Source organism: Canis lupus, chromosome 38 (genome assembly GCF_011100685.1).
Source record: "Canis lupus familiaris isolate Mischka breed German Shepherd chromosome 38, alternate assembly UU_Cfam_GSD_1.0, whole genome shotgun sequence".
Lineage (NCBI taxonomy): Eukaryota > Metazoa > Chordata > Mammalia > Carnivora > Canidae > Canis > Canis lupus.
In genome coordinates this window covers 13,305,744-13,333,532 of record NC_049259.1, presented here as the reverse complement: position 1 = coordinate 13,333,532, position 27,789 = coordinate 13,305,744, and the positions used below count along the sequence as shown (strand labels likewise).

At 38.3% G+C, this 27,789-nt stretch overlaps 1 long non-coding RNA gene across 1 annotated transcript in view; it reads right to left on the bottom strand.

Annotated features, from left to right (window-relative positions):
* LOC111094541 overlaps positions 1-25,865 on the bottom strand; it is a 36,875-nt gene extending 11,010 nt beyond the window's left edge. The window contains exons 1-8 of the long non-coding RNA XR_005385523.1: positions 25,780-25,865; positions 24,947-25,133; positions 17,679-17,868; positions 8,252-8,327; positions 6,792-6,875; positions 5,581-5,794; positions 3,323-3,386; positions 2,807-2,859 (exon numbers count right to left, since the gene is read on the bottom strand). This is a non-coding gene — a long non-coding RNA (uncharacterized LOC111094541). The remainder of the gene's footprint in view (positions 1-2,806; positions 2,860-3,322; positions 3,387-5,580; positions 5,795-6,791; positions 6,876-8,251; positions 8,328-17,678; positions 17,869-24,946; positions 25,134-25,779) is intronic.
* Between the last annotated feature and the right edge of the window lie 1,924 nt (positions 25,866-27,789).

The following is a 27,789-nucleotide window of genomic DNA, read 5'->3' as shown; positions in this document are numbered from 1 at the left end:
TGTGCATTATTATTTAGAATACACGCCCTTTGAAACTTTGTTACAGGACACCTGAGTGGCTCTGTCAGTCAAGCTCCAACTCTTGGTTTCAGCTTGGGTCACGATCTCAGGGTTCTAAGATCGGGCCCCACTTTGGGCTCCATGCTAGAGATGGAGCCGGCTTGAGATTCTCTCTCCCTCCCACTGTTTGCGTGCTCCCTCTCTCTCGAATAAGTAAATAAAATCTTTAAAAAATAAACTTCTTTTACATAAATATATACATTTGTACAAACACACACATAAGCCTGTTTATTTCTTTTAACATCAATAGTATTGAACTGGTGCATTGTTACTCAACACGCTTTTACTGTTAACAATGTACTGTGTACACATTTCTGTCACTACACAGATTTCTCTCATTCTTTTTAACTGTATGTAGTTTATTATAGTGCAGAAAGTATTCTAGTTTGTGTGGCTAGTTTTATTTGAAAAACTAGTATATGAATATGATACAAGATATGATATGAAAATTCAGATAGAACTAAAATGTCTGATGGAAACGAAGTCTTCCTCTGGCTGCAAACTCCTGATTGCTTTATAGGCTTTCATATCAGTTCTCTGTGTAGACTTTCAAAGGCATTTTATGAATATATAATAAAAAATGTATATGCATACACATAAACACCTATATACACATAAATGGATGTGATATGCTTTTTATATAGTTTTATATTTGTGGTATACTTCCTTTTGTGTTAAAGATATGTGTATATGGGTGTGTAGTATGTAGGTATATCAAATATAACATACAATATAGATTATTGTATAAAAATTATAAATATTTTTGAAAACTGGAAGTGAACACTACACCCCCTGAATTTTGTTTCTTTCATTAATGAAAAATGCTTCCTTGTTAGCACACAGGGATACAGCTCATTCTTTTATATAACTACATTATAGTTTCATATGGATATAAAATTTTATTCTACTCTGGGAAGTGAATGGACATACATAGTGTTTCTGGTCTCCTATAATAAGTAACATTTCAATGGATCTTCTTGAAATTACAATGTTGCATATATAAATAAAAACCCCTAGAGGGGCCACAATTTATGCATCCATGCTTTTACTGACATTTAGTAAATTCTGGTATCTTATTGTCATAAGATACCAGATATTATTATTATTATTATAAGTGCTCCAAAAGGCATCTTTCCACATAGTTCTTAGCATAAATGTATGAGCATTGCTCTAGAAAAAAATAGAGTTGGAATTATCGAAAGTGTATTAAAATTTAATTTTAAAATATATTTTTAATTTGTCCTCCAAGAAAGCTCTATTGCTCCCACCAAATGAAAGTGAAAAGATCTACCCATACATTTACCACTGTGTAAACTTTTAGACAATTTGATGAGTGAACAAAATGGTATTTAATGATTAGTTTCATTTTAATTTCCCTGCCTCATGGTGAGGTTGAACATATATGTTCCTGTGGTTGTGTTGTTTGTAATTTCCTTTTCTGTATGTTATCTGTTAGGGTTAGCATTGGACTCAGTTTTATTGAGTTATTTGTTTTTTATTGCTTCATACAAATTATTTACATATCTTGGATATTATTACTCTTTATTCTATATACATTATAAATATGCTTGTCCAGCTTCAGGCTTTTTGTGACGCAGAAGTTTTAAATCTTGATTTAGTCAAGTTTACCCCCTTTTTTCCTCCTTTAATGCTCCTATTTTTTGTTTGGTTTAAGAATATCTTCTGTAAAAAAAAAAAAAAAAAATCTCCTGTAGATTCCCCTCCTATAGTTACTTCTTACTTCTAATTTTTATTTTTAACCTTTAGCTCCTTAATCCATATGTAATTTATTTTTGTGAATCGTGTGAGATAATGATCTCTTTATTTTTTAAATAGGCAATCAATCTTCCAACACAATTTGCTGAGACATTCTTTCAACATTGACCTAAAAATCTACCATAATCATGTAAGAAATTCCCATGCATACATGAGTCTGCTTCTAAGTTTGCTCTGCTATTTGATTGATCTGTTTTTTACTCTACCAATACCATGGTGTTTTCATTACTAAGTTTTTAAAATATATTCTGATGGGGGTGACTGGGTGGCAGGCACTGAGGTGGGCACTTGACAGGATGAGCACTGGGTGTTATTCTGTATGTTGGTAAATTGAACACCAATAAAAAATAAATTTATACAAAAAAATATTCTGAGATCCAGTAGAAGAGGCTCCTACCCTTACTTCTGAAGTATTTTGCTTCAAAAAACTATTCTTTGTTTTCCTTTTGCGTTTTCATTTTTTCATATGGGTTATAGAGTTGACTTACCAAATATTTTACAAACTATTGATATATTAATTGAAATAGCCTTAAACTTAAGGAATCATTTGGAGAGTACTATCAGGATATAACGAATAAATTATTCCATGTAATCATAATTTTTAAGAGTATGGGTGAAGAACTTCCATACTAGTTAAAGAAAATGTGTTAGTAGGTTTATATTTGTATTCTTTCATTTTGTGCTCCACCTTTCAATAAACTTTCCAACTCAGTTACACAGCTTCTTACCCATAATATCCGCTATGTAGGATTCAATCATAATGAAACTTTGTTTTCAATTAGAAATCAGTCTAGGAAAATAGGCATTTTTAGCTAAGGGAAGGCCAAATCAGCTTCAAAACTATCTACTTTTTCTTGTCCCCATGCTGAATGAAATACTTGCAATATCAGTTCACTGAATGTTAACCTCATAAACTTACTTTTTTACCACCTTTGTATGAGAAAAATATATTAATCTAGACTTCACTTACTTTAGGATTTTGTGGCAATTCAACTTTAGCTGGACTGATGATTCACTTTTGCCCTACTTAAAAAAGAAAGGTTTACTTAGGAAATTAATAGTGTAAATAGGCAATGAGCATGTTTAAGCCACTTTGAACACTATTTTTAAGGGCTTTAGCAAATTAATTTTATGCAAATGGTGTTGCTAATGCTAGTCCTGCTAATCTGTTCATTAAAGCCAGAGGGAGCAAACTTTATTTTGGCAATTAGTTGAAGTTACTATATGTATTAAAAAGCACTAAACTGCATTTCTTTTAAAGCATACTATAAATTTAGACTTTTCACTAATCCACACTTTTCCCCATCACAATCTAGTGTGAAATAAAGAGCTTAGACTTTTGTCTTTGGTAGCTGGGGGTGGGGAGGATTGCATTGCTCAGAACTACTAATACCAAGTATCACAAGTTCTTTGACTTCAGGGCAGTGGGGGGCGGGGGTGGAGGGAATGTACTTGGTCAGCTCATACCTGTAATGGAGAGACTCACCTGACTGGGAGGAGCACGACTGTCCCTCCGAGTTGAGAGAAGCTGGAAGACCGCCCGCGTCTGTCTTTCAAAGACAGAAAAGAAATGCCATTGCTTAACAGGACAATGATGTGCCCTGATCCATTATCAAATGTCAGGCTGCTGTTGCGTTCAACGGCTTTCCCTGCTCCAGAAACGCCATGTCGTCTGATAGTGTTTGCAACGAGAGACATAGCAGGTGGCAACTATCGATGTGACCTTTCAGGTTATCTACAGGACACTGAGTGCATTTAAAGGGATAAAGTTGACATTTGTGGTTATGATCATTCATATTCTCGTCATCTGTCCATTGATCTAAGACACTGGTCACATCAATGTCTAGAAGCCCAGTGACAAATGTGACATATGACTGATAGGCAAAAGCTCAAGTGAATTTTGCCATTTATTATTATAATTATTGTTGAGTCAATTTTCTCTCCCCAATTATGGGGGCGTAGGGTAGTGAGCTGTCAAAAGTAAAGATATGGCTTCCTAATGTCATAGCAGGCTGTAGGAAATACTTTGGTGAATAAAAAGGTTGTCTTTCAGCACCCATATCTGCTGCTTTCTCCACTATTTCCTCCATGAATAACTTTTTTAAATGATTAAAACTATGATCTTTTTCCTAGGGGAGTCACATTGTACCAGATGCTTTATATGGTTCATTTCTTTTTTCCTCGAGTGTATTCATTACCTATTTTTTTATTGAGGTATAATTGACATGTAACATTATATTAGATTCAGGTGTACAACATAATGATTCAATATTTGTATATATTGCAAAATCATCTTCACACTAGTCCAGTTAACATCCATCACTATATATAGTTACACATTTTTTTCTTTTAATGAGAAACTTCAATGATTCCCTCTCTTAGCCACTTTCAAATATGCAATGTAGTATAATTAACTATAGTCACAATGCTATGGATTATAGCCTCAGGATTTATTCATTTTACAGCTGGAAATTTGTACCTTTTATCTCCCTTTACCCGTTTTTCCCACCTCCACTCCCTGAATAAACATTTTTCAAAGAAGACATACAGATGGGTAATAGGGAAAGAGAGAGAATTTTAAGCAGGTTCCATGCCCAGTGTGGAGCCCAAGGTGTGGCTCGATTCCAGGATCTGAGATCATGACCTGAGCTGAAATGAAGAGTCGGACACTTAACTAACTGATCCACCCAGGCTACCCTCTTTTTTTTTTTTTTTTTTTACTTTCCACATGTAAGTGAAAAAACGGAATATTTATCTTTTTCTGTCTGACATTTCACCTAGCATAACATCCTGTAGGTCTGTCTATGTTGCTGCAAATGGCAAGATTTCATTCTTTTTTATGGCTAAATAATATTCCTCTGTGTGTGTGTGTGTGTGTGTGTGTGTGTGTGTGTTACATTTTCTTTTCCATTCATTCATCAATGGACATTTTAGTTGTTTCCATGTCTTGGCAATTGTAAATACTGGTGCAATGAACATGGATGGGGGTGAATATATTTTTTCAAATTAGTGTTTTTTTTTGTTTTTTTTTATTTTTATATTTTTTCAAATTAGTGTTTTCATTTTCTTTGGATAAATTCCCAGACGTGGAATTGCTAGATTATATGGTAGTTCTATTTATAACTTTTCGAGGAAGCTCTATACTGCTTTCCAGAGTGGCTGCACCAACTCACATTCACACCAACAATGCACAAGCGCTCCCTCTCCTCCACATCTTGGCCAACACTTGTTATCTCTTGTCTTTTTGATGATAGGTATTCTGGGTATGAAGTACTACCCCGTTGTGGTTTTGACTTGCATTTCCTTGATCATTAGTGATGTTGAGCATCTTTTTATGTACCTATTGTCCATCTGCATGTCTTCTTCGAAACATGTTTATTCAGATCCTCTGCTCAATTTATTTTATCCAGTTGGCTTTACGCTGCCGAGTTTTGTGAATTCTTACATACTTTGATTATGAACCCCTTATCAGATATATGATTCACAGATATTTTTCCCATTTCATAGGTTTGCCTTTTTATTTTGTTGATGATTTTCTTTTCTGTGCAGAGGTTTTTAGTTTGGTGTAGTCCCATTTGTTTATTTCTGCTTTTGTTGCCTTTGCTTTTGGTGTCAGAGCCAAAAAAAACCCACTTCGTTATCTATTGCTGTGTAACAAATCATCCCCCGTTTACCAGATTTAAGCAAACGTGTATTCTTAACCACTTTCTGTGGTCAGTAATCCTGATGAAGTTTACCCCATACCTTAGCTCAGGATTTCTTAAAAGTTTGCAATCAAGATGTTGGCAGAGAGTCTCTCACATGGCTGTACTCAAGGTGACAACTGGGGGCAGCTCGGCTTCCAAGTCCACTCACATGGCTGTTGGCAGACCTCAGATCCTTCCTGGCTTTGGTAGAGACCTCAGTTCTCCACATGGGCCTCTCCATAGGGCAGCTCACAACACGACAGCTGGCTTCTCTGAGAATGAGTGAGTTAGCAAAAGGATGAGTCAGTGCTTGAGATGGATGTCGTAGTCTTTGTAACTTAGTCTCAGAAGTGGCATCCAGTAACTTTTATTAAAAGTGAGTCACTAGATCCAGCCCACACTCAAGGGGTATTCAACTTTTGTTGAGGTAAAGATCAGGACCATCTTGATGGATGGTGCCTACTACATTAGGGTAAACTAATAGGTATCACATGCCTTATGTGTTTCAGAGACAAGGCAGCGAAGATTTACAGAGTTACACATAGTAACTATTAACATAAAATATTAACATAGTTAATATTTTAGAACAGATTTGATTCAGATCATTCTACTGTTTTCCACACTTTAATCACTACATAGTACTGCCTCTCCAGATTAGGGGCACATTATTCACCCTCAGGTGTGCCAGAAAATAAGTTCTACTGTCTCAGGAAAAGGTAAAATAAACACATTCAGGCAATTAAGACTTACTCCCAAAAGCAAAGCACCAAAGTTGATTTTGTTTTGTTCTGTTTTGAAAAAACCTTCAGGGTCTGACATAACTGGCTTTGTTCAACTAGTGGCATCATTACTAATTAGCTTTGTGATTTCAAGTCTTAATATTTGTGATCTTCATTTTATTTTCTTACTCTCAAACTGGAATAAAATCACTTATTTCATAGAATTCATTTAGGATCAAAAAAGATATGTGTAAAGATTCCTAACCTATTCTCTCTCTCTTTCTCTCTCTTACACACACACACACACACACACACACACACTCACAAATTTATAATTCATGCTCAATTAGTTTCTTTTCTCCTCATACCCCACCCAATTGTGGAAATTCAGCAGACAGAAATATGAGTATTTTCTTTAAGCAAAGGAGCTTTTCTTAAGCTCTCAAAATCACTTAGATAGCTTGCCTATGCTTATGATTGAATATTTAAATATATTACACTCTTCATTGGTGAGAACTTTAAACTTTCTTTAACCAAAGCCTATACTCACAGTGAGAGACATATGCTCTGATGCCAGGCCAGGAGAGAGTTGGAGACTGCTCAGATCAGCTGGGTCATATAAAAAAGTTGGTGCCTATAAGAGGAGAAAGGTGCTTTAGATGGGAAAGTAACCTTAATTTTAGTTTTGTTTTTGTCTCCCTCTCTCCCTTGTATATTTCTATGTTGAATACCATGGATTGAATATGACTGCAGTTAAGAGAAAAACACATGTCCTACCCTCCCTTTTCCCATATCTACCCCATATACCCCATAATACTTTTCCCATATCTACCCCAGGCTACTCTTATCCTGAATTCAGTTCTTCTGATCCTGATTGAATCCATAAAATCCTGTTCTTTGTGGTATAGTTTTGCTATCCCCAGTGTCATAAATCATTTGAAAGGCCAGACTCACAAAATACCAAAAGGTATGAAAGTGAATTGATATACAGGGCAATTTATGTCTCCTCTTTGTATTTACTTTTTATAAGACAAATGCACAAACATTTCTTGAAGCTATTTTGTTAACAGAAAAATCTCAACCAAACTTTTGATAAAATGTATTTTGTTCTGCAGCTTATCTAAAAATGAGAATATTGTTGGTATTGGATATTTTTACACCCCCAAAGGGTTAAGAGATTAGCTGCAATGTATCCTTGGACACCTTATGATCATTGATTTTTTTCTTAAGTTCATTTTCTTTTTCTTTTCTTTTTTTTAAAGATATTTTATTTATTTATTCATGGGAGACGCACAGAGAGAAAGAGGCAGAGACACAGGCAGAGGGAGAAGCAGGCCCCATGCAGGGAGCCCAACGTGGGACTCGATCCTGGGTCTCCAGGACCATGCCCTGGGATGAAGGCAACACTAACCTGCTAAGCCACCTGGGCTGCCCCTTAAATTGATTTTTCAAGAGCAATGGTGATCAGCCCTATTGCCCCCCACAAAGGTATGGACAAAAGACACCTTGTGCATTTTTAAGTGGAACTTGAGTACTAACTCATGTCTTCTTCAAACTGGCATGAGCACATGCAAATTAAATCAGATTAACTGACACTTATAAAACAACTACTACGTGAAAAGTACTGAGCTAAATATTCTCCTTTCTACTATTGAATACTCATATCAACCATATGAATTATTATTATCATTTTTTAAATTCAGAGGATAAGCTTAAGAAGATTAAACGATTTTCCCAAGGTTATATAGATAGTATTTCACAGAGTCAAGATTAGAACTTATATCTTTTGACTCCAGTAAAAAGATTTTTCGGGTCTATGTCAAACATGGATAGAAAGTTTGGCCACATTTTTTTTTAAGTTTGTTATTAATTAGATAGTATAAATATGTTTCTGATGACATTGGTTCTTCATTCATATTCCAAGAAAGTACTTTCAAGGGCCTTATTGTTTTGCAGGAGAGCAATAGGAACTTCTATTTTAAATTTCAAATCCTCTGCCAATTTCCTTACCCAAATTGCCTGCCATTAGAACCACAAGATTAGCATTCAAGGATGAGGTGTTCTTTAGGGTTGAAACCAGTCATGGCTAGGAAAAAGAAAACATAGTCAACTCTTGACTAAGATAATAGGGGACAGGAATTGTGTACCTAACCGAGGCCTGTAATGAATTCTTAGTTTTTAATTTTAATGAGTAGTTTCAAATTTTTTTTCTCAAAAAATCACTTTTAATTTTTACTGAGTTACACTCAGGAAAAGCAAAATTAAATATTATGTTAGAATTAAGTTCAGCTATGGTAAAGTATACTCCCCAAATTATGAGTGAAATTGTTACTTTTTCTGACATATGCAATCTGGAGATGGCCAGTCCAGGAGTGACATGGCACTTGCAGTCATCAGGACCCTGTCTTCTTTTAGAAGCAGTATTGCAATATCCATAGGGAGTGGCCATTGTGCTCCCATCAGAGATGGCTACGGGCAACAGCCATCACAGACACCCCTCATGCAGCAGGATGGAAGACAGAACTTTACTGCCATTTTAAAGAAACTTCCCAGAAGTCTCACATGGCACTGCCCCTTATGTCAAGGTGAATAGCATTAATCTCATGAGAAGCTGGGAAATGTAGTTTTAAGTGAAGATGCCAATATGTCTGACTGAAAATCAAGGTTCTATTAATTTGAGAGAGAAGTTGAGGATATATTGTTGGTGACAACAAGGTATATCTACTTCAAAAATTGAGCTACTATCAATTTTTAGGGGTGCATAACAAAAATAATGTCTGATGAAGTAATCAAAAAGTGACAATCAGAAGAAGACACAGAGCCAATGTGTGTATCACTTCCTAGGTGACCAAAAGTGGAACGTAAACTCTCCATATTTAATACCTTTCATATTGGAAATTGTGGAGACAATGTTTTACACAGAATAACGGTAACGTATGGCCAGATTTATGATCCACTAGACTTTGACTGTGGCAAGAGATGTTTTCCTAAGACAGGGATCATTTCCCTGATGAAAAACTTAAAAGTCTATCCAGAAACATCTTAGCTTTCAGTACTAACCTATATGGTCTGCGTATACATTAATTTATTGAAGCTAGGTTTTGAAGCTACTCAATCTTCAAACTATCTCTTGGTGTTATGAAAATTTATTACTCACTATATAAATTAGCACTTGCTGTAGTTGTCTAAAATTTATCTCCGTCAAGTTTCAAGAGCCTCTCCTTTGATCTACCTCGTGTTCTAAGCTGAGGTGAATAAAATTTGGCTCATTCTAGCTAATTTGTGAGGAAGAAGCCATGTAGTGGCTCTGCCCCCCCCCCCAATAACCTACCTATTCCTAGTGATCCTGGCATTCTCGTTCCAAAAGGAGAGAGTTAAGTCCCTATTTTTTTTCCTATTTTTTTTAAATGCCCCTGATGACAACATCAATCTTGCCTACTTTTTCATCAATGTTTCTTTCCTGCCTTTGACATTTTTTCCTGACAATCCCCTGACTACCTTACTACAAAAATAGGGGTAACAGCATAATCAATTGAGTGCACACATTTAAGAGTTGTTAACATTTACTAATTTTCTTGTCTTGGCTCAATAGTAACTATGTGACATTTCATCTCCCTGGGCTTCAGTTAACTCAATTGTAAAATGAGTGAGCCTAGGCTGGATGGTTTCTAAGATCCCTTCCAGCCCAGGAAAAGTCAATGGTCCTGGGATTCTACCAGCATCAGAGCTGATGAAAATGTTTTAGGAAATCCCATTCTTCTAACCACACAGTAGTGAATAGGTAAGTCTGTTCCTAACAATGACACAAAGGCTCCACCTGCCCTCTGCTGTTAATGGCAACTCAGTTGTCTAGTCACCTTGCTGTCCTATAGGTTCTACAGTCTTACACTACTCCAGAGTGAAAAGAAAGAACTCCAGGAGTTGATGTACATCTAGTCAAATCTCAATTAGTTACACTGGGGGTAAAAAGGCATGGATAAATACAGATTACAATTAATTAAAATTCATTCATTTAGTTTTGGCACTATTGCACATTTTGTGGAGAGCTGATTTCTACATAATTGTATGTTCATCTTTTGAAAAAAAATATGCATTTTTTATATTCTAATGATTCACATTGCGTCTAGGAAAGAAATCAACTAGGGGAAACAAGCCAAGAAATGGTGGCAGGTAATCCACATATAGATAATTGAGAATGTAATTTTATCTACTATCTTTTATCCGAAAGGACTTGAAGCAGTTTACAAAACTACACATGACACCATGTAATTGAGAATTCATCATATCCTGTTCAATCAAATCCTCTTGCTAGGGCAACTTACACTTTCAATTAGATGCATTTGTCTTTGGGAAGTTTGCAACCAGTCAAGATAGATTCTTAGTATGTGTAAAACTTTTACAAATAAGGATAATAACAGCTCCCCTGCTGTATCAATAAATCACCACGGTTCCGATGTAAGAGACTGACAGCAGCTGTCAGAACACAGTTTCTTTGAAATGCTTTATAAATACCATCTAAAGAGCCAGATTGTTCTTTAACAGCCTTGTTATCCTAATGAAATCACTCTGCTTCCTCCTCTTTGCTCCAGACACCACCAAGGTTGGGCAAAGGAAACCCCATCTCCCCAAATGCCTCTAAACACCAAGTTTGGATGACAGATTAATGATTGGATCTGCCTCCCCATTAATTTATTTGCAGGAGACACCTGTGCCAATAACCTCGTTAGGGTTTGGAGCTTGTCCCTAGAAAGGCATGCCTTCCCTCTCACTGAATCCGCTTCCCATAATTCTTAATTACTTTCTATTGCCTGGTGGGGAAAAGCACATGACATGGAAAATTTTATAGGGTCTAATCATTAACCAACTCTGTTCTTGTGTGGAGTTAGAGTGTCAAAGGAAATGGTCTGTCTCAATCCCTCTGGCTACTTTCAAAATCATTGGCCAAATGAATTTTCCACATACATTTTCTGCTGGAGAGCCATTCCCTCAAAGATAACAGCAAACGCTTTCAGAGCACTTACTTTGTGTCAGGTACTGCTCTAGCCCTTTATGTAGACTTCATTTAATCCCTCAGCAACTCCATTAGTGAAATAATGTTGTTATTCTGTTTTTACAGAAAACTGAGGCACAGAGAAGAGTCACCTGCCCAGGTGGTGGCACCATGATGCAAAGCTAGGTTGTCTGACGACAGGGATCTTGTTTTACTAACTAGGCTCTTCTCCCATAGGAAAGAGACTTCATGAGAGAGAAAACAACTTCTGAGCTCAACCTTCTTTGTTTTTGAGCATTTATCCAGAGGAGAAGAAGAGAGTTCTGAGACATTCCTTCAGTATCACAAAACCAAATTGGTCTGCAGAAGCATTCCAATCTCATTCTAGCTGCTGGAGGCCCTGTGTATTTACCTCTTGCCCTTCAGTCCTGAGATTGTCAACCTGGGCTGCACACTGCAATCACCTGGGGAGTTTTAAAGAATCCTTTTTATTTTATTTACTTATTCATGAGAGAGAGAGAGAGAGAGAGAGAGAGAGGCAGAGATATAGGCAGAGGGAGAAGCAGGCTCCATGCAGGGAGCCTGACATGGGACTCGATCCCAGGTCTCCAGGATCATGCCCTGGGCTGAAGGCAGCGCTAAACCGCTGAGCCACCGGGGCTGCCCAGTTTTAAAGAATCCTGATGCTGAGCCCACGCTTCCTCTCTCCCCCAGGTGACATCGTATCAGGCAATGATAATGCTATGAAGAAAACTAAAGACGGGAATGAGAATAGGTGTTGCTGGAGACGGTATTAATTGGAGAGAGTGTTACTTCTGAGGAGGTACTTGGGCAGAACCTTGATTGAAATGAAGAAGCAAACCTTGCTGGCATCCAGGAGAGTGTTGGGGCAGGAGGCACCTCAAATACAAAGGCCCTGAGAGGAGATGATGCATTCTTACCATGAAGAACAGCAAGAAGCTCAGGGAGACTGGTAGCAGATGAGCTTGAAGAGGTGCCCCGGCACCAGATGGCATGAGGCCTTACAGGTCATGGTGAGCAGCCTGGATTTTATTTCTGAGTGTATATAAACACACTTGGAGTTTGTTGAGCAGAAGAATGGCATGATCTTATTTATATTTTAAAAGGATCGCTCTTGGCCGTTATGTGGAAAATGAACTGAAAGGAGCAACTTTAGAAGATTGGGACTGGTTGGGAGGGGTATGTAGTCATCCACCTTGACTAGTTGCAAACTTCCCAAAGACAAATGCATCTAATTAAATGTGTAAGTTGCCCTAGCACGAGGATTTGATTTAACAGAATATAATGAATTCTCAATTACATGGTGTCATGTGTAGTTTTGTAGAGACTGTTGTCTTGGGTTATGGGATGGTGGTGGAGAATGGAGAAGAAACACAGGACTTGTTGATAGACTGGATAGGGGGTAAGAGGGAAATGAGGAGGTCAAGGATGACTCAGGTTTTTGCCTGGAAAATGAAATACTAATATTTACGAGGTTTAAAAAAGAAGACTAGAGAGTAGAACAATTGTGAGGTGGGAAATCTACAAAATTGGCATCAAAAATTGAGTTTAAGACATAGTAAGTCTGATTTTTCTTTTAGACAGCAAAGTAGAGAGCTTACTAATCAAGTCTGGAGCTCATGAAAGAAGTCAAGCATGGAAATATAAATCTGGAATTCATCAGCATACAAATAAGTGATTTTTTAATGTTTTATAAGCTTCCTAAATCATATTTTTAAAAATATATTTACTGCTGAACTGTTTTGCTAATGTATAATTCTAGGTGCCTTAATCGAACTGAAAGGTGACCAAAAACATGAATCATTTGCAGGCACCTGGATTCTCCTTGTCCCATCCCAACTTTGAAGTAAAGATATTTATTTCCCATTCAACTTCCAACCCACTTTTTCTATTTAAACATCAAATTCTTTTCCTTACCTCCCCTTATTTTTACTAGACCATCCCTCCTCCTCACAAGCCAAATAATTTCAGAAGGGGATTTTCTTTTACAAAGACACTGAAATCCTTCAGTGTGAGTTGAGCTATGAATGCCTAGGGATTGGGGTGGTTCGGTGAACTAATAACTGCCTTCTCACCTCTGGGATCCACGTTCTAATATAGCCTTTGATTAAAGTGGCTCTAAATCATCCTGATTATCATTGCCCTTATTATAAAGCGGGCACCACTCTAATTTGGGTCGAGATACTTTAAGAAGTTTTTTATCATTCATGTAACTGCCTGCCCATGAAACTCTCATTAGATTTGCTCTCTTACATCTTCTACATTTGAGCACATATGTGTGAATAGCCTGATGAAAAATAGAGATTTGGCATTCACTTGTATAATGTAAGGCCTGCAGGTGGAAATTTACCTGCTTCTTAAAATGTTCAAGGACCAGCTCTGCTTCATTACTTTGGCTTCCTCTCCTTCATATTTCTCTCTCTCTCTCTCTCTCTCTCTCTCTCTCTGCATTAGGAATATTAAACTCATCTATGTTTGTTCATTTTTCAAGGAACACTGTTTTATTATCTTAAATTTACATTTTTGTAACAGTTGTTTCTGAGTGGAAAGGATTTATTTATTTTTTAACCCAAAACACCTAGCTTTTCTATGAGATGTGAACTGCATTGTAGGGTTCATACTGTTTAACCGCTGTAATTCACCCTTAAAAATACATACCAGAGTTCTGTGCTAAAAATCTTCATCACAGTTTGTAAAACAGCATTAGTGATAAACAAGTAATCAACTTAGCATTCTAGTCTGGAACTTCATTTTTCCATTTCATTGTTTAAATGAGTCTAGGTTTTACTGCTAAAAAGGGAGCTCAAGAAAAAGAAACTGACAACTATCCATAATTCCAATTTGCTTCTGGAGTATTTTCATATTTGACCCTAAATATCGATATGAAGCAAATATGTTGATGACAGATGAAAGATTAAAAGTAATCCTAACTGAAATTAAAACTTATAGGTATAAAGATAAAGTCTCATATTGAGATTCAAATATCAAAGGCATAAAATGCAGCAACAACTGGATCTTGGCTTAATAATTGCTTACTGAAAAAATATTTGGTGGGGCAGATTCATTGGCCCAAGCTTTAAATGAGCTAATAGCATTGGGAAGCAACTGGATGATGCCAAGAAATAAGCTTCATTAATGGAAGCACAGTGTCTGGACCAACAAGAGTAAGTGTTCATTTGGCCAGACCACATCTGGATTTTAGATGCATATTAACACCACAAAATATTGACAAAACAGAATCCATTTCATGAAATATAAAGGAGGTAGTGAAGAGTAGCAGATAGTCACATTATATAAGAAACAGATGCAGCAAGTGGATGTCTTCAGCCTGTGGAGAAGTAATTACAGAAGTGGCAGGGGTTTGAGGAAGTTAGAGAAGATGTTTGTCTTCAAGTATTTGAAAGACTATGAGTAAAGGATGGCTTAGCTTCTGTTTCAAGGTTTAATGTAATTCTAGTGAACAGAACAAGAACAATACTAAGGAGATACATAACAGCAGCCCTTCGAAGATTGGCTGCCCCTCAGGATCATCTGTAGAGGTTTTTGTTTGTTTGTTTGCTTGTTTGTTTGTTTGTTTGTTTTAGATTTTATTTATTTATTTGAGAGAGAGAGAGAGAGTAGGAGAAAGGGCTGAAGGAAGAGGCAGACTCTCCACTGAGCAGGGAGCCTGACTTAGTGCCCAATCCTAGGACCCTGAGATCATGACCTGAGCCAAAGGCAGACACCTAACCTACTGAGCCACTCAGGCACCCCTCATCTGTAGGGCTTTTATGATTAAGATTCCTATCATTCCTATTGGTTCTGATTCAGTGGCTTCTAGGTGTGGTTTGGTAATCTATGGTTTTGAAAATATTTTATGGGGAATGATGTTCACCTTGGTTTGAGAACAACTCTAAAGAGGCAAATTTCACTCTGACATAAGAACTAATTTTCCAACAACTTCTACTATTCTGAAGCATAAACTGAAGGTCAGTGTGCCTAGGAGGGCAGGTGGGGGGTGGAGTAAGTCCCTCATTATTGGAAATGTCCAAGTAGTGGCTAAATATTGAGGGAAGATTTACCCTTTAAGAGAGGGTTGTGTTCACTGACTCCAGAGGCCACCAGGCACTGTGAGGACCTGTAAGGACCTATGATGCCAGAGTGTCTGGTTGCATTTCCCCTCAGCATTTGGGACATTGCAAGTGCTCAAATCACTGCTCAGTATTGAATGAATGGATGTAAGTACCCTTCAGGTAGCAGATAGCAGGGACACAGTGGCTGGAATCTGCTTTCTTAGCATTCATCTCTAAACCCATGCTACTTCCAGCCAAAAGTGTATTCTTTCTCTACAAAATGGTCTTTCCTTCTCCTCCAGGTTGGTGCAACAAAAAGTTTCAACTCCTATCCAATGTCACAGAGTGTCAAAATTAGCTAAGACATCATTTGAGGGAAACATCTAACATGAATGTGGCTTTTCAAGATGGACAATAAAACACAAATGTCTGTTACTTCTCTGTATCCCAGGCCTCACAGCCATCCTCATCCCCACCCTCACCCTGCTCCCAAGCATCTGCTTTAAGCCAACCTCCAGCTTTAGTGTCTCCATTTGCCCACTCTTCTGAGTCACCAGGATTCCCAGTATCTGTTCTCTTCAAAAAATGACCACATAGGGCTTATACATTTTTTTTAATTTCAAGATTATTTGACTCCAGCTGGAAGATATCACAACTCTTTAGTGCACATATCTGTCAGCTCAGAACGAGGAAAATTTCCTCACCATCCACTATAGCCACCATGTTTATTTCTGTTTCTGTGCTTCTGTAAATGCTCTTTCTCCTTTCCTTAAATCCAAATCCCATCCATTATTAAGATTTGGCTCCAGTTACACCCTTCTCATGGAGTCTTTCTGTGTTAACTCCAGAAATTGCTAATCTCTCCCTATTCTGGACCCTTGTAATATTCATATTCTATTCCCACCATTTGTGGCTTAACCAGTTTCTGCTTTTGAAATGTTGCCCAACAGTATCAGCTTCTGAACACAGGATGTATTACATTTCTTGGTATTTTCCAGTGTTTTGACCTGGATTGCACATAGCATATTTCCTCAGAAAATGCATGCTTGTAGATTTCATGTAAGATTAAGTGCATCAGTCTGGTTATGTTGAAAAAGCATCTGACATTGGAATTTCTTTGATAATTTCTACATGAAAAGAACCAAAAATCCAGCTTTCAGAATTATACATAGCCCCAGAGAGCTGTGTGTGTGTGTGTGTGTGCACATGCATGTGTATGTATTTATATAAATGCTGTAGTTATGCCCAGACTCCCCTGTCTTCCAGAAAGTTCCATGTCTAATTCTGACTCATCTCCATTCTCACCACAGGCTTCACTCTCACCCAGGGCTGCAGAGGATGATGAAGTCCAACTTGTCAGGATTTGTTACTTGCTTGAAAAATATTCGCACCTTTGACAGAGCTGTCAGATTTTTGTCCCCAAACCAAATGAGCACACAAACTGATTTTCCTCTCTCCAGACTGGAGGGCAGTGCTTTAAATCAACCCTCAGAAATAGTTCACGTAAGTGGAACTGTACCAGCAAAAGCCCAAGGAGGGTAACTCTTCATCCATAGTTTTATCAGACTTTTAACAATGATGTTGTCACATTTTAAAATACAATTAAATGTCCTTCCCCAGAAATGGCCAATGGAGATGGTAAAAGTACGCTCGAGGTCTAATCATATGAATGCTTGGTGCCTTAATAAATGACAAGCAATCAGCTAAGTCTGTATTTTTACAATGAACAAAAATGTTACATTAGTGAATATTCTAAAGAAATATCTTCAAAGACTTATAAAGATTAACCCTGTGAAAGAAAAATAAGAAAAAAATATATCATTAAATAAATTCAGCAATTTATAAAGTAATATATATTCAAAATAAGACAATATGAGTTGAAAATTATAGGTAGTAAAGATACACAAAAATGAGTGGTAAAAAAGTGAGGGAAAATGAATCCCCAAGTAGACACGGGTTCAGATCAAGGCTTCTAACTTTTTTTAATAAAATATTTTATTTTTTAATTTTAGATAGAGAGCATGAGCAGGAGGCGTGGCAGAGGGAGAGAGAATCCTCAACCAGACTCCCTGCTGAGCATGGAGCCCAACATGGGGCTCAATCCCATGACCCTGAGGTCATGATCTGAACCAATTTCAAGAGTCTAACACACTAAATGACTGAGCCACCCAAGTGCTCCAAGGCTTCTAACTTTTAAAACACTATATAAAACATTATTTAAAGCAGTGTTTATTATCAATGGCTACAGAATGAACAATGGCTGGAGAATCTCATTCGATTTCAGTAAGATTTTATGTGACTAATTATGGGAATAAAGAATATCCTCAATGTGTCCACCCTCCTCAGCCCTCTTTGATCAAATATCACTTCTGACCTAGTACTCCGGGTCTCATAGACGGGCAGAGCCTGGAAAGTGCTGGAAGTTGGTGCAAGACTTTTCTTTCCTGGGTCACACTTGGCTTGTAGACATCAATGGGCCAGTGGGAAAGGAAAAGCTGGGCTGTATTTGTGTTCTTGCAAGAGACACAGAAGGGTTTCCAAACAAGTACGCCGAGTCCTGCATTCTAAATGAGAGGAGAGAACAAGCTTTTGAAGTTGGAAGAATAGGAAACCATTTCTCAATAAGGAATTGGCCATTTGCCAGCTGGTATATCATTGACTCAAAGGGCAGTAACTGCTGTTTCTTTAATCTATACAGAATTGCTAATGCTTAAGCTACCCCAGCAGCAAGAGCTGAACCTCAAGGATAAATTCAACCATCACCAGGCAAAGAGAAATATAACTCATTTATGGGATTTGATAACCTGATGGAGGAGAAATAAGCAGAACACCCAGAACATAAACTAGCATTTTGGGGAAATATATACAAAAGAAATATATACATACATATATGTACGTGTATACAAATCAGATAAAAAGACTTAACTATAGCATAAAATGCTTTCTGGAAAAAAAATGCCCATCAAATTTTTAAACTTCAGTAGTTCAGTAGCCCTAACATACAAATAAGAGGAGTTCCAGGAGAGGAAATAAGGAATAGATGGATAAGAGGTAAAAAGAAGCACAAAGTAGAAGGGAAAAGAGGCTTCAGTCTGCATATCAAAAGTGTTCATGAAATTCTAGGCAGGCTTTATGATAAAGCATCTAATTTAGTGTATGGTAAAATTTCTGAAACTCCAAGAGAAACTTCTAAATGTTTTAGAGTGAATAAAACAAGCTACTTACAAAGAAGGAGGAAGAGAATGAAAAGAGGAAGAATCAGAGAAGCAAAAGACTTTTTAGCTGTAGCATTGGAAACTAGATTTTCAGAATTACAGCTCTGGACTACTGGGTGTAAAAACTGTGACCCAATAAAATTATTTCCAGCTGAGATAATATTTACCTATCAGCATGAAGGAAAGAAATTTGTAGATATGCAAGGGCTTAAAGAATTTTTCCTCCATAAGGTCTTTTTGAAGAGAGTACTCAAAAGATGGCTATAGTCAAACAGTAAATGAATCAGAGCAGAGATTTTAAGGTAGAAGATTAAAAAAAAAAAAAAAAAAGCAAGTGATGAGCAGTTAACACTGCAATACTTGCAATGATAACTAAATAATGATAAAGTAACTAGCAATGTGTGATATAAATGCTAAATTATGATTTCTAAAATAAAAGTGACATTCTATAGAAGAAAACCCAAAAATTATCTAAAACAAACAAAAAAATGAACTATTGAAGCAAAATAGGAGCTGTGGGTGTAGGACTGGAGAATAATAGCATCCCAAATATTGTAGTCATTGGGGGGGTACTATATATGTGTATGTGTGCTGTGGGCCAGGGAAGAAAAATTCCTCTGAAAGTGTCATCTTATTGGGATGGGCAGGAGCAGTGGAAGAAAAAATAGAGGATACAATAATAGGCATCTTATTTCCATAAAGCAGTTCAGAAATATGTATCATTATGACTCTTAGGGATGGAAAAGTACCCACTAGTAGAATTGTAAAAAAAGAAAATAAGAAAACTTCTAAATTAAAAATGGTGGAAAGAGTAATGAATAGCAGGGCACCTGGGTGGCTCAGTGGGTTAAACATCTGCCTTCGGCTCAGGTCATGATCTCAGGGTCCTGGGATGGAGCCCCACATCTCCATCTCCCTCTGCCCCTCCCCACCACTCATACTCTCTCTCTCTCTGCTCTCTTTCTCAAATTAAAAAAAAAAATCTAAAAAAAATTAATGAATAGCAATTTGATCAAACCAGCAAAAAAGAAAGATAAAGGGAAAAAGAACAGGAAGTAATTAAATATCAAAGAGAAAAACCAGAGGTAGTTGGTAATACTGAAGATGAATGGACTACATTCTCTAATGAAGAACACCGTGTTGGGTTGTAAAGTAAAACACACACACACACACACACACACACACACACACACGATCATATACATAAAAGGATAATTACCAAATACTTTTAATTTGTAACAAATTTTGAAATTTATTTTCCAGCTTTGTTGAGATATAATTGACATGTAATATTATATAAGCTTAAGGTATACAGGTTCTTATACATTATTTCTTTTTTTAAGATTTTTTTTGTTTATTCGTGAGAGATACCGAGAGAGAGGCAGAGACATAGGCCAAGGGAGAAGTAGGCTCCTCACTGGGAGCCTGATGTGGGACTTGATCCTGGGACCCCAGGATCACGCCCTGAGCCCAAGGCAGACAATCAGCCACTGAGCCACCCAGGTGTTCCTCCATTATTTCTTTCAATACGCTTTCTGCTTCCTTCTCCTTCTCTTCTTCTGGGATTCCAATAATTTGCATATTGTTTCTTGGGATGGCATCTCATAGATCAAGTAGGCTTTCCTCTTTTTTTCCTTTGTTTTCCTCCAACTGGATAATTGCAAAGATCCTGTTTTCTACTTCACAGATTCTTTACTGTAATTGTTTCATTCTGCTATTGATGCTCTGTCTTGCTTTTTTTTTTTTTTTCCCATTTCCATTTCATTATTTTTCAGCTCCTGAATTTGTTTTGTTCTTTTTTCTTATTTCTCTTTGTTAAACTTTTCATTTTGTCTGTGTGTTGCTTCGATTTCTTTGGATGGTCCTTCTGAGTTTTCTTATAACTTGCTGAGCTTCCTTAAAACAGCTCTTTTGAATTCTTTATCTGGTAAGTCACGCATCTCCACATCTTCAGATTGGTTGCTGGAAATTATTCTCAACCTTTGCTGGTGTCACGGTTTTCTTGATTTTTCGTGTCCTTAAAGTCTCATGTTGCTGTCTCCATATGTGAAATAGCAAATCTCCTCTAGTTCTATTGACGGATTTTAGAGGAGAAATGCCTTCAATCTGCCCTGCCGGGGCCTCGTAGGCTTTCTTGCATCTATGGATACATCTGCTTCATGCTTTTTTCTCCTTCTTGTGGCAGGATTCTTAAGTTTGTATGCTCTCTCGACCTAGCAATGCATCAGTCCAGGTGCTGGCAGTGTCTCTTTTGCTTTCCCAATGGCATTGCTAAAGCTCAAGTTTCTGGTTTCTTCTGCAAGTGCTCACTAGCTGTCTGTATACTCTTATCACCATTGGGACCACACACAAGGCTGACCACAGCATGGGGGTGTGGGTCCTGTGTGGCATGTGGGATGTTCATGGGCCAGTTGGGGAATTCATGGGTGAGGCATCCCCAGCAGCTTGCAGAAAGGCTTATTGTTGGAGCCCACAACCTAATTAGTAAGATTTATGTCCCTTTAATGCCCCCCAAGAGTCCTATCTGCCATTCTTCCAACAGCTTCCTACCCCCTACTAGTGTAGCTCAAGGCTCAGAATTCTGGATGGGCTGACAGAGAGAGAGATGGGCCTCTCTGGCAGCATCCTGCATAGCTGGGGCAGTCAGGTGCTCACTCACGTGCTCTCACTTTACCCTGCAGGAGAAATCACAGGCCAGGAAGGTCCCTCTTGGAACTGAGCTGTGCTGCCTTGGAAGAGATAAAAGGAAAAGTCAAACTGTTCCTCTTATCCTGTCCAATGCATCTAACCTGATTGTTTGGGGTTTTTTGTTTGTTTGTTTGTTTGTTTTTGAGGGGGCGTTGCCTTAATGGTGTGTGTTAGATTCTCTTCTCTGGAAATCTGGATCTTTCCAAAGGCTCTGTTGTCACGGGCAAATGTCTAAGACTGTTATCTAAGGACTCCTCAGCTAGAGGGACTGAGACTGGTTCAGAGTCCACATCAGGACCCACAGCTTATAATGAGATCTGTATGCTGATTACCCAACATGCAGGTTGGCAAGACTCCTCCTGAGTCTCTTGGGTATGGTCCTGGATCCCACAGCTCCCAAAGAGGCCCTTTGGTCCATGGACTGATGCTAAATGCTCTTCTTGAGGGTGAGAAATGATCAAGGAACATTCTCCTGGGGCTTCTTGCTTACTTTACTCTGATGGTTACTAAATATTGGTGCTTATCACAGGACAGTGAAATTTCATGTAATTTTTATTTTCTTCTCTTTACCTTTATTGACTGGTTGGTTTTTTTCTTTTAATTTTCACAATAAGCAGGTGTTGTTTACCTAATCAGAAAAAAAGTTAAACCAGTTCTGTTGTGGAGATAAAGGTTGGTATAATGAAAAGAAACTTGGTGTCCTCATTTTTTCTTTTTGGTTCTTGCTCAGAAAAATAGTAAGACACTGATACCGTTTATCTCAAATTGCTAATCAGCAACAACTGTGTTCCCATCACAGATGATTTAATTTTCAAAATCATAAACTTACTTCTGGGTTTTTGTCCTGCATCTATATGCTAGGAGCTTCTTACCCTTTTGGGGACATTTACTGTATGTCAGATCTCTTAAGTGCATCAGCTCAGCTGTTTCTCAGGTAAGAATAACCCTTTCTATTTTTAAAATGAGAAAATTAACATGACTCAACAGCTAGTTGGTAAGAGTCGGGATTCAGATCTAGTCCTGACGAACTTCAGAGCTTGTACCACTTGCCACCGTGCTCTATCACTAAGTTTACGAAAACAAATAGACCACACGTCCCTGTCCTTACGTGCCTGCAGTTTGTTTGTTTATCTGCAGAGGAAGCTCATATGTAGACATCAGCCTATTTAATCCTCATAGCATCCTCATGAGGTAGAAATGCCTATTTTTAGAGATAAGGCAATTAAAGCTCAGAGAGAAGTTAAGCTCTTCTCAACACTTCACAGAGTGTAGACAAGTGGCAGGCCCTGTGCAGAAAGTGGTTTCGAAACTCAACAGCACTATTCTGTGCTGTGCATTGAGGTTTCTCACTGATCTGTGCCTTGAAGCAGCCTATCTTGCATCTGAAACTCCAGAGAAGTTCTAGACTGATCCCACACTAAAAATGAGCAATTAGGCTGCAAGAGGATTGATGGATTCCTTCCAAATCATCCCACCACCACGCTAGACTTCATAAACCATCTTTTCCCCCACGAGCTCCGGGGAGTTTTGCTTGTCACTGGAATCAACAGAAACATGATTTTGCCTCTTGTCCAGACAGAAAAGAAGAGGTTTAAAAGTATCGAGTCACCACAAAATAAAATGTTCCTTGCTGTTCAAGTGTAATTCAAATTTCTCTAGCCCGCCTCAAGCATGTGCTCAAATATAATCGACCAAACAGGAGATTTGCCTGCTGCCAATTGACATACCTCAGGTCACAGATGTCCTACCCATCTGCATGGTGTGTCCTAGTTTTGTTTTCCTCTCAAGGAAAACAAATATGCTGCAGACTTGTGGAAGGGAAGTGAGGGATTGAAGCTGGCCTTAACGTGTCTGTTTCTGAAGAACTCTGCTTAGCTAGGCGTTATTTGAGCATAAGCTGCTTTGTGTCCATGAGGGGCTTCTCCAGCCCACCCCACCCCCATCCTTGGCTCCAACCCCTCTCACATGGTCGGAGGACTGTGTTCATCACCTGGAGTGAAAGCTGACAGCAATGAGCACAGGCAGGGAGCAATGAGACACGCACGCATTGTCATGCATGACTGGCCAGCAGCCATCAACGGCAATTAAACATGGAGAGCTTGGGATCTTTTTGGACAGGTTCAAGTTCCCTGGCACTGCTGTGATTAGATGTTTTGCACTGTTTCCCTGTAGTCAGGATGTGACATCTTCCCTTCCCCTTGCTCTTTTCTCATCTCTTTTGTGCTGTCCTGGTGCTGCCCACTCACCCAGCACCGACGTTTAGATAACTTCATTTTGACAAGAGTGTGGTCAAAGCAGATGCAGGAGGAACCAAATCAGAGGTGGTCCTGATTTCAAGAGAAATCAGCGTTTAAAAAAAAATGCTATATTATTTTCCAGATGCATGCATTTTAGCTTGGTAGGTATAACCTGCCAAGGGAGACTTCCTGCTGCTATTTCCGTGTGTTTGTGGTAATTTACTTCCTGAACTCAATTCTGCAATTTGGCTTCTTTAGAACTCGGCTGTTTTTAAGGGAACTGAAAGACTGCTAAGCTGTGCTTTTTTAAAGCGATGTTGGTCACTTAATTCTCTCCAGGTTTGAGATGGGTTGCTATGATTCCTAAAGCGACTGGTATAGAAGTTAGTGGAATTATATTTATGAAACTGGCCTTGCAAGAAAGAGAGGCTGGCTCATGTTGGCAGGGTTAGATGTCTAGTTTGGAGTATGGGGAAAGGAACTTATAAAGGAAAGGAACCCTCTTGCTCTCAGATAAGTGAAAATAGAGGAAAGAAATTATCATCAATCTCCTGCCCCTAAGATCTGCCTACAGTCATGATTAACTTCCCCTAGTTTGATGATTGCCATCATTCCTCCATTACCTGAGTAATTCATAAACACTCAGAAAATCGCTTCTATGTGCGAGGTAGGGATCCCAAAGGTATAATTCAGTGTACACTTAGTAAGCTCTGATGTGTGTCAGGAGCTGTCCTAAGCTTTGGGATACAATGAGGACGAAGGCTGGGGGCCAGCTGTCAATGGGGGGACACAGACGTCTCTAAACACAAGTGTCATCACAAGGACTTGAAGGGGGAGGGGATCCTGGAAGTGAGACTCTGAAGTCTCACCTGGGTGTAGAGCACACAACAGACAAACACCCATTAGAGGTCACAAAATAAAATGAGTTTTTTGGGGCAGCCCAGGTGGCTTAGTGGTTTAGCGGCTCCCTTCAGCCCAGGTTGTGATCCTAGAGACCTGGGATCGAGTCCCACATCGGGCTCCCTGCAGGGAGCCTGCTTCTCCCTCTGCCTGTGTCTCTGCCTCTCTCTCTCTCTTTCTGTGTGTGTGTGTGTTTTTCATGAATAAATAAATAAAAACTTTGAAAAAAATGAGTTTTTTGATCCTATAACTGAGGGAAAAGGAGACATTAAAATGTAACTAGCAGGTAAGAGATGATCAGTTAGGTTAAATTAAAAGCCCAGTATCCATTTTTTTTTACTACTTAAGAGGTGTAAAAGGTCATTAAAGGAGGACATGAGTGTGCTGTGCATTGTTTTATCATCGGGAACATAAACATATTTGTAAAGACTGTTTGTCACTGCAAAGCTTTTAAATATTGAGGTCTCTCCTTGGGGGGGTTTTAGGAATTGAAATCAAAAGTTTGGGAAGGTAGTACTTATTCTCTTTGGCTCTAAGTTAGAAAGACATGTGTCTAGTTCATGACTTAACTAACGTATTCCCTCTGCCTCTTCAAAACTTACAGTGAGAAGTAAATGCTGTAGACAAATAGGAAGCTTTTCTCGAAGTATACCAAGGATAACAGACTTAAGCTGTTTGAAAGGGAAATCACTTAGATTTTGATACATGACAGAAACTCCGCTTTCTTGCTGAGGAATGGTCCCTGCAGGTATCCCTTAGATGTGGGGCTCATGACCTGCATCCTAATATCTGAAAAGAAACAGAAATCGTACTGCAGTGAATCCAAAGGAGAAAAGCTGTATAGACTAACGCTGGTTTGAATTTCAGTTCTCTGCCTTGCCAGCTCTGTGGTTTGGGGCTAGTTTCTTAAACTTCTCCAGCCCTTAAATTCCTCTTCTGTAAGAGGGAAGTAATGCCTATTAACTAATAGGGTTATTGTGGCTTGTTTTCAGAGATAATAAATGTGGAAAGTACCTAACAGAATATGATCAATAAATATTATTGATAATTATTATGATTATTATGAGGGTTCTAGTGACTCCAACCTTGGAACTGCCTAGATGTTTTATACCCTTGACAGCTGCTAGTAAGAAAATAAGAGGTAAGCAGACAAAATTGAATTCTGGCTTTATTAATTTTATAAACCCAACTTAAGCTCATGCTTATTGTTTTGGAGCCTGGCTTTCAGGAACTGTCTGCACGTCCTCAATTACCTAATTCCTTTGTAAACATTTTCAGTGGCTGCTCCCTTAAAAAGTCTCTAAGGAGGATTTATCTCTAATATATGGGATCTAAAGAATTAAGCATGTCAGGGTATCAATACTAGCAAAGCCTCTTGGCATTGATTTTTCCTCTCTGTGAAATGGGGATACATGGATCATAACTAGCGAGGTACCTCTGAGAAGTAGCAAATAAAGATGACTAGAAAGCCATGTAGGAAGTATAGTATGTGTATCAGTTAGCTTTTGCCATGTAACAAACTATCTCAGAACTTAGTGACTTAAAACCACAGTCATTGTTAGCTCACAGTTCTATGGGTTGGCAATTTGGGCTGAGTTCATTTGTGCAATTCTTTTGATATTCTCATTCATATGTCTTCTGTCAACTGTCAGATAGACCAGCGGCTGGGTGCTCTAGGATGGACCCACACACATGTCTAGCAGTTGGCAGGCAGACAGTGAAGGCAGCTAGGTTTTCCTTTCTGTGACCTCTCCAGAAAGCTAGCTTGTGCTTTTTCATAGGATGGATCAGGATTCCGACTGCAGCAAGAGAGAGCAAACCCCTCATACTAGAAGCATCTTTTGAGCCTCTGTTTGCAATGTATTTGTTAATGTTCCATCAGCCAAAGCAAGCCACATGGTTAAGCCTAGATTCAAAAAACAGAATCCGGCAGAGGAATAGACTCCATATCTTTATGAGAGGAGCTGCAAAATATCACGGGTAGTTTTTTAAATATACAGTAGTGAAGAAATGTAAATGAAATAGAGAGTTCCAGATCTACTATCTAGGCAGAAAGGCAGAGGTGTAAAGAGCTATACAAGTTACAGAGCACCTGATAAGACTAGAGCTGACAGAAGGTCTTTTGAGCTGAATTTCTGTGAGGACGGAAGGATTGGAGAGATTCGGCTTCGTACAGAAGAAATAGCCAGGATTTGCTATTGTTAATAAGCTATGTGTTGTTGATTTGGTTGGCTGGAGTGAGAGTTCAGGTTGGGCATTTATGGGGAAATTTGAAAATCAAGTCAATAAGTGTCAGTAGGAAGAGGACCTTTGATTAATACTTATTTTTCTGGAAATCTGAAGACATAGATTCTACTCCTGGCTTTCCTCCTTCTACCACTCACTGAAAAATAAAACCTTGTACAAATTATTTCATTTCCTTAAATGCTTACCTATAAAATGGAAATTATGAAATAAATAATCTTTTAATTCTATTTGCATTCTAAGAATTGATTTTTCCTTTAATGAATTTTCACTCAGTTAATGCATTTTGACCTTCTCTGCTTAGAGCTTACAGACTAATGTAGCACTAGACCATTCATTCCTCCAACACCTATTTATTGGGTGACAGTCCAATGCTAGGAATTGGGAAACAACAATGAACAAGATGGACGAGATCCAAGTCCTCACTGGTGGCTGGGGTAGGGGTGAGGGAGAGATAACACACAAGGAAGCAAATCAGTTGACATAATAGTAACCGATCATGTTAAACACCAGGAGAACAATAAATTGAGTGATGAGATAGAGTAAGTGTGTGTGTGTGGGGGGGGGGTGTAGGTGTATGTATATCACATATATCAAGGGTACTTTAATTATAATCATGGAGATCCTCTCTAAGGAGATGACATTTAAACTAAAACCTCAAAATGAGAGGGAGCCTGACATATAAAGAACAGATATGAAAGAATGTGCCAGGCAGAGGGAACAGAAAGTTTAAAAGTCCTAAAGTCATGAGCAGATAATGAAAATAGAGAATTATGAGGGGTGGGAGTGGGATGCAGGGCACTACTATGAAATTTCACAATATCAAAGAGGAGAACATCAAATATAGACAGAGATTCTCCATAAGCCAAGCTCTTAGGTGCCAAATAGTCCTGTGAACAAAGACAACAAGGAATTATAAAAGGCAGGTAGTTGCAAGATGCTGAGAAATTAAATTCTACCTTCATCACCAACCATGCCAATTGTATACACACACAAAAAAAAAATGGTTAGGAGATAAGTCTGCAGAAACCACTGTAACTGGTTAAATAACTCTCTGATGAACACAAATATAAAACTGCAAAAAGACAGGCTTGGGAAGATTGAGGCCAACAGCAGGCAAAGCTTGTGACACTGGAAAAAACAATAAAAGAAAAATCTATTTGAACACAAGAAGGTGAAGACTTAAGAGACACATATTTTG